Source organism: Triticum aestivum, chromosome 1B (genome assembly GCF_018294505.1).
Source record: "Triticum aestivum cultivar Chinese Spring chromosome 1B, IWGSC CS RefSeq v2.1, whole genome shotgun sequence".
Classification (NCBI taxonomy): Eukaryota; Viridiplantae; Streptophyta; class Magnoliopsida; order Poales; family Poaceae; genus Triticum; species Triticum aestivum.
The window spans coordinates 675,405,998-675,413,487 of record NC_057795.1 but is presented as its reverse complement, the minus strand read 5'-3'; positions in this window follow the sequence as shown (position 1 = coordinate 675,413,487).

The following is a 7,490-nucleotide window of genomic DNA, read 5'->3' as shown; positions in this document are numbered from 1 at the left end:
TAAGGGATCTATCCCAAATTCGGCAAGAGCCCAGAGAAAGAGTACACCATTACTGGGCCAGATCCCTCCTGGTTATGAACATGATAAAGGACTGCTGCGAGGGGGATGCAATTTCATTCTTCTGCAACAACTGCACGGACATCGGAATCCTCAACGCCATAAGTCGCCGTGAAATTACAAGCTTCGCGACTTGGCATCCATAGTACGAAAGTACTGTGCGACAGAAAGCGTTCGGAAAACCGAAACAAAATTCTGGGACAATCTGACCCTGAATACAATCCCAGTCCGAAACAAAAGGGCGCATTATCGCCAGGCACCTGGGCCAAACAACAAAAAACAAAAACCCTCTATAAGGTATGGAACCGTACTGGAGGGATGGCTCAATGGACCCTGTAAAATTCATAGTACAGAGGGCGCCACAACAACTCATAGCCTTAGAGCATGTTGGATACTCAGTGACGAACCAAAATTCCGGACAGCCCGAGCACCAGCCGCACTGGTCCTCAGTCCGATAGTGGACGACTTTCGGCTTACCAAGGTACTCATGGACGGTGGCAGCAGATTGAACCTCATCTATGAGGAAACCCTACGAAAAATGGAAATAGAATGGAGCCACATTGAGCGAAGCAACACAACCTTTAGAGGAATAATCCCCAGTCGGGAAGCGCGCTGTACAGGAAAAATCACACTGGATGTGGTGTTCGGCGCGACGGATAATTACAGATCTGAGGAGGTCACATTTCAAGTGGCCCCATTCAACAGCGGATACCACGCTCTGTTAGGGTGAGAGGCATTCACAATTTTTCAAGCTATACCCCATTACGAGTACATGAAGCTCAAAATGCCCGAACCCAACGGAATCATCACTCTTGCTAGCGACCCGGACATAGCGCTCCGCGCCGACAAGACAGCCGCACTGGCCCTCGAGGCATTATCCGAAGCCCTAGCGGCCGAGGAACTAACTGCGTTGCGCTCCACAGTGGACATGGACGACGTGATACTCGACAAAAGATCCAAGTCCACCTCCTTCAAGCCGGCAGACAAAATAGTCAAGTTCCAAGTCCATCCAACGGACACTACAAAAACGGCCTCCATCGGGGCCCAACTAAACCCTGATGTAGACGCCGCACTAAGAGAATTCCTACGCGAAAATTGGGACATTTTTGCCTGGCACCCTTCAGACATGCCAGGAATCCCACGCAGGCTGGCCGAGCACAGCCTGAACATCCTAAAAATATTCAAGCCTGTTAAGCAGGCTCTTCGGCGTTTCTCCGAACCTAAGAGACAAGCCATGGGAGAGGAACTAGCCAAACTACTGGAAGCCTGATTCATCAGAGATATAAAACATCCGGACTGGCTAGCAAACTTGGTGATGGTACCAAAGAAGGACAAATCCTGGCGCCTATGCGTCGATTTCAAAGACCTAAATAAGGCCTGCCCAAAGGATCCCTTCCCCCTCCCCCGCATTGATCAAATCATCGATACCACCGCAAGACACGATTCATTGTGTTTCCTCGACGCATACTCTGGCTACCATCAAATCAAGATGGCAGAGTCAGACCAAGCCGCAACGACATTCATCACCCCATACGGCCCATTCTGCTTCAACACAATGCCCTTCGGGCTCAAAAACACCGGCGCAACATATCAGCGCATGATTCAGACATGTCTGGCCAACCAGATCGGCAAAACGGTTGAAGCATACGTGGATGATGTGGTCGTCAAAACCAAGCATGTCGAAACTCTAATAGACGACTTGAGGCTCACGTTCGATAACCTCCGAACATATGACATTAGGCTTAACCCGAAAAAATGCGTTTTCGGCGTACCAGCCGGAAAGCTCTTGGGCTTCATCGTATCCGGTAGAGGAATTGAAGCAAACCCAGCCAAGATCCGAGCTCTGTCACAATTGGATATTCCAAAAGATCTCAAGCAAATACAAAAATTTACTTGATGCGTGGCGGCTCTAAGCCGCTTCATCTCCCGCTTGGGGGAAAAGGCATTACCCCTTTATCACCTCCTCCGGCGCACCGAACACTTCGAGTGGACGGATGCCGCCACCGCCGGACTCGAAGAAATAAAAGCCATACTGGCAACAAACCCGGTCCTGGCCATGCCTAACACCGGCGAACCAATGTTGTTATACATCGCGGCAACTCACCAAGTTGTAAGCGCAGTCCTCGTCGTCGAACGAGAAACGAACGGACACAAATTCCCTGTCCAAAAACCAGTCTACTACGTGTCGACTGTCCTCACTCCATGCAAGTCCCGGTACCCGCATTACCAAAAGATAGCATACACAGTGTTCATGGCATCCTGGAAGCTACGACACTACTTTAAGAGTGTTCAATAACAGTAGCCTCCGAAGTACCTCTTAATGATATCATAAACAACCGCGACGCAACGGGCCGGATTGCCAAATGGGCCATTGAGCTCCTCCCGTTCGACATAACCTATAAGCCACAGCGAGCCATCAAGTCGGAAGCCTTGGCCGACTTTGTCACTGAATGGATTGAAGCCGAACTCCCTAAAGAGTACGACACATATTCCAACTGGATCATGCACTTTGACGGCTCCAAAATGCTGGCGGGTCTGGGGGCTGGCATCGTTTTGACGTCCCCAACAGGAGATACAGTCTAATACATACTCCAGATAATGTATACGGACTCCAACAATGCAGCCGAATACGAGGCCCTTCTACATGGACTCCGGATGGCAGTCTCCATGGGCATTCAACGCCTAGAGGTGCGTGGGGATTCGAACCTCATGATATCTCAAATAAACGGAGACTTTGATGCCAAAGATTCGAAAATGGCAGTTTATCACAACGCCGTCCTAAATATGTCAGCTCGGTTCGAAGGGCTCGAATTTCACCATATTGCCCGGGAAAACAATCAGGCAGCAGACGTCTTGGCACGCATCGGCGCAAAGCGCGATGCAGTCCCCCCAACATTTTCCTGGAAAGGCTATTCAAGCCATCCATACAATGGGAAGGGGAATCCGGAAATTACAATCCGGACCTAGCCGCACCACCCGAAATCGAACATTCTGACGCAACGGAAGACTCCGCCAACGAGGTAACACCCTCAGCCCATGTAATAATGGCAGTAATTGCCCCGTGGACAGAACCATTCTTAGCCTACTTAACTAGGCAGGAACTTCCCGAGGACCAAAATGAGGCACGCTGCATAGTACGGCGATCTAAAGCCTATAAAGTCCACGAAGGAGAGCTTTACAAGAAAAGCACCACCAGAGTCCTTCAAAGGTGTATCTCCGAAGAGGAAGGGCGGAACCTTCTGGCTGAAATTCATGCCGGACTTGGCGGGCACCACGCCGCAGCTCGGGCCCTTGTAAGCAAGGCCTTCCATACTGGATTTTATTGGCCGACGGCCCGGGCAGATGCTCAGGACTTAGTCCAGCGATGCGTTGGTTGCCAATTATTTGCTAATCAAAGCCACATGCCACCTACCGCCCTCCAAACTATACCCATTACCTGGCCTTTTGCGGTCTGGGGGCTTGACATGGTTGGACCCCTTAAAGGAGGAACCCACAAGCAAAAATATCTACTGGTCATGGTGGAAAAATTCACCAAATGGATAGAGGCCAAGCCTGTCAAGACGGCCGAATCCGGACCGGCGATAGACTTCATATCAGGGGTCGTACACCGTTACGGCGTCCCGCACAGCATCATCACGGACAACAGCACAAACTTTACGGCCGACGAGGTTAAACTCTGGTGCAAAAACATGGGCATTAAGCTCGATTACACTTCAGTCTATCACCCATAAACTAACGGCAAGTCGAGCGAGCCAATGGTCTAATCATGAGCGGCATCAAACCCAGATTAGTGCGATCCCTCGAGGAATCTAACACGCACTGGGTAGAGGAGCCCGACTCCGTACTCTGGGGGCTACGGACCACGCCGAATCGCACTACCGGATTCACACCATTTTTTATGGTATACGGCGCAGAGGCAGTCCTGCCCTGCGACATAATTCATGACTCACCTCGCATGCGCATGTACAAAGAAAGAGAAACCGAGCTCGATCGGCAGGACAGCTTGGACACATTGGAGGAGGAGCGCGACGTGGCAAAAGCCCGTTCCGCATTCTATCAACAGCAGGCTCGAAGATATCAAAGCAGAGAAGTACGGGCCAAAACTTACAATGTTGGCGAACTAGTTCTACGCCTGCCGGACAAGAAAAAGGACAAACTCAAGCCCAAATGGGAGGGTCCCTTCATAATCGACCAAGTCCTGACTGGTGGAGTGTACCGTCTGCGAAACGCATCGAATAACCGACTCGAACCGAACCCATGGAACGCAGCACGCCTATGAAGATTCTACGCCTAGCGCCGGACTCCGTGTTCGTCTCCTTCCTCTGTCCCTTTTTTTTTACAAATTAGCTGCCTTATATTTCTCTCCTTCTCCCTCCCTTTTTCTTACAAGCCTTTAAGGGCTCGCTTGTGCATTGTTCGCACATAATTGACGCGCCACCCGCGCTCACTATACTTGGGGGCTTCTTTATCAGAAGCTTATATACACGGGCCTCATGCCCAATACATGTGTGACACTTCCGCATGAACCTTTTATTCACCATTATATGCATTGATATGACTTAAGTTTTGGCCAAGCTGGATTGCCTGGCTCCTGTGCTTACCCCTACGTTCCCGATTGTTCGGCTAGGTGGTAAAGGGAGCACCTCTGCGATTGTTACTACCGGGTCAGCCGGATGTGTACCTCAGACTGGGTGAAGCCGAAAGCTAGCGTTCTTAAGGGAATATTCGGTCGGTGAACTAAAAGATGATTTTTCACTTGTTTATTTATCTGCCCCCACATGCTTTTCTGCTTTTTTCGCAGTCCGAACATGCACTTTAGGGCATGCCTCCCAGGGAAAGGAACCCCTAACAGAACTATTCTCCCTGGAAGATGTTTCTTACTAACCATGTAATATAACATAACTAGTTGGGCACTTGTCTGCTAAAGCACTTATGACCCCTACGCCTGGTCTCCACGCATGCCCCGGTTCTTACATAATCGAGAGGGTATTCGGACACACTCCGGACTATCGGTCCAGAGGTTGAAGTGAAAAGGTCCGCAATGACAAATGATCTACAATTCGGCTAGAAGGCATTTTACATGTCATTTTAAATTACATAGTCAATTTGACTGGGTATATTCTTCTTCAATACCATCCAACAGGCTGTCTAATTTACAGTCCTGTTGGGAATACTTGGCGGCCGGCTCTACCTGGCCGTACACTAAACTGACATGGATCTCCTTCCCGTCGGGCCCCACAGGGCCGACCTCGGCCATGTGGTTTGGGTCAGCCTTCGTGTACCGCGTCTTCATCATGGCCCAGGCCTCCCTGGCGCCTTGACAGCAGGCCGATATCTTCCATAATCGGAAGCGCTGTCGCGCTCCCTTCAGCTTCTCTGCAAGCTCTCCAAGGCCTTCGGGCATGGAGAGGGATAGCCACAAAGCTTGGACGACGCCTTGCATCACTTGCCGAACTCGTTCGTGCAGTTGCGATAGCTCGGGAAGAAGGTCACCCGTAGAACCGGGCATTTCCTCCGCAGGCCGACCTGTCAGCATATCTACAGACATAACTCTGTCAATCGACTTCCTCGCCGAACTCTTTTTCGAAGATTCGTTCAAGAACTTACTAAACATGCCGCATCGAAGTCGCCGATTCACCTTTATGGAATCCGACAGCTGAGCACGAACATCCTTTAGTTCCTCGCCCAGCTGGTATTGGCATCTTGAAGCTTGTTCTTCTCTTGCCTCACCCTCGTAAGCACGCTCTCGCCGGCCTTTAACTGGCGCAAGAGTTGTTGCTTGTCCGGATCCACTCCGGCCCCATCTGCACTGTTATTGTCAGAATTGCACACATGCCGCACTTCACAACATACTTATCTTTCGAAGCATATATTACCTGAGGGGTCCCCTTGGCATTCTCTGTAGCGGCTAGTGCGGCCTCAAGTTGGGCCTTGCACTCTTCCAGCTCCTGGGACAGTTGCGTATTCTTTTTTGTAAGACCCTGCATAACAAATGATCCTTAAAACAGTTATTTTAACTATTTCAAGTCTCGGGGGCTACTGACATATATAACCATCAGATTTACTCACCTGTATGTCTTTTACATACTGTTCTGTGGCTCTGGCTAGACCATTTTGAGCGGCACGGAGGTACGCATCTCCCGTATTAAAGGCGTCCAACGCCTCTTGGAAAAAACATGCGTCACAAAGAATAGTCCGGCGACGCCTGTGGTTCATGGCACTCTCCACCTCTGAATTGGTGGCAGATAGCCTGTCCGCGTCCTCTATCGGAGGAATGTCCGGTGCGCGCCCCGTGTTTGCCTCCGCTTCCGGACCCGGCCTTGAAGCCTGGCCGGTGGATATAGTCCGGCGGGCGCTCTTCTTCCTGAAGAGAGCATGATCGTTAGTATGCCTTGAGGGCATAAACCCTGGGCATTAAAGTTGCATGCCATATCGTTGCGCCGGCGTCTCGATCCGGTCCGCACTTCTTTTTAGCCTGCTGGGCCTCGTTGGCCCTTGTTGACCCGCCATCGCGGGCTCGGCCCTCCGCCTCAAGGACTTCCCCTGCAAAAAACACCATTGGTATGCGGCGCTCAAAAATAAGCACGAATGGATCCTCTTGAAAGTACTGGGACTTCGGTCTCGGTTACCTTTGAGGCTGGGAGTAGTCCGGGATAATCGACCATAATGGCCACTAAGGTGTTGTCCTTACTCAATTGGTGAAACACCCCATCAATTAGCTCCACACATAAGTCCGAGTCCTATTGGGAGTCTGGGTCGAGGGACCTTCCGGGTCCTCGGGTTGTGGAGGAGGGTTGTTTATCTCCTTTATAGTCTGGCGTAGCTCATGCGTTAAAATTGCTAGACTAAGTACTCAACTATGGGAATTTGAAAACGGATAGGCAAGTGAAAGTGTTCGCTCACCCAGCTTGGAGGATTGTACATAGAGAATCCGCCCCGTGGGTTGACATGGAGGAATTCCTCCTCTTTTTCCTTATACAAAGCGGATACGATCTTCGTTAGAGTGGCAACCGAATTCGACCCCTTGCGACCGCACCGGGTGGCATCGTCCTCCCCGTTGAAATCCCACATGGGGTGGCCTCTGTACTGAAGCGGCTGCACCCCCCGCATAATGCATGTGGCCATGACCTCGATCATGGTCAGTCCGGAATGAGCTAACAACCTTATCCGACTCATCAGGTAAAGGACGTCCCTGTCAGTTTCCCTCTGAGGGCTCCGTGGACGCCAGCTCAGGCGTTTCTTCAAGGGAGCATTATTGAACTCAAGGAGGCCGATCCGTACAGGGTCCGGCAGGGGGACGTCATCTATATAAAGCCATTCTGAAGGCCAGTCCTCGGACGCCTTCTTTGGGGTTCCAGATAGATATCTGGTCCCGTCGATGCGCCATAGTTCGGCTCTGCCCACTTGATAAATCGACCCCTCTTGAGAGCGGG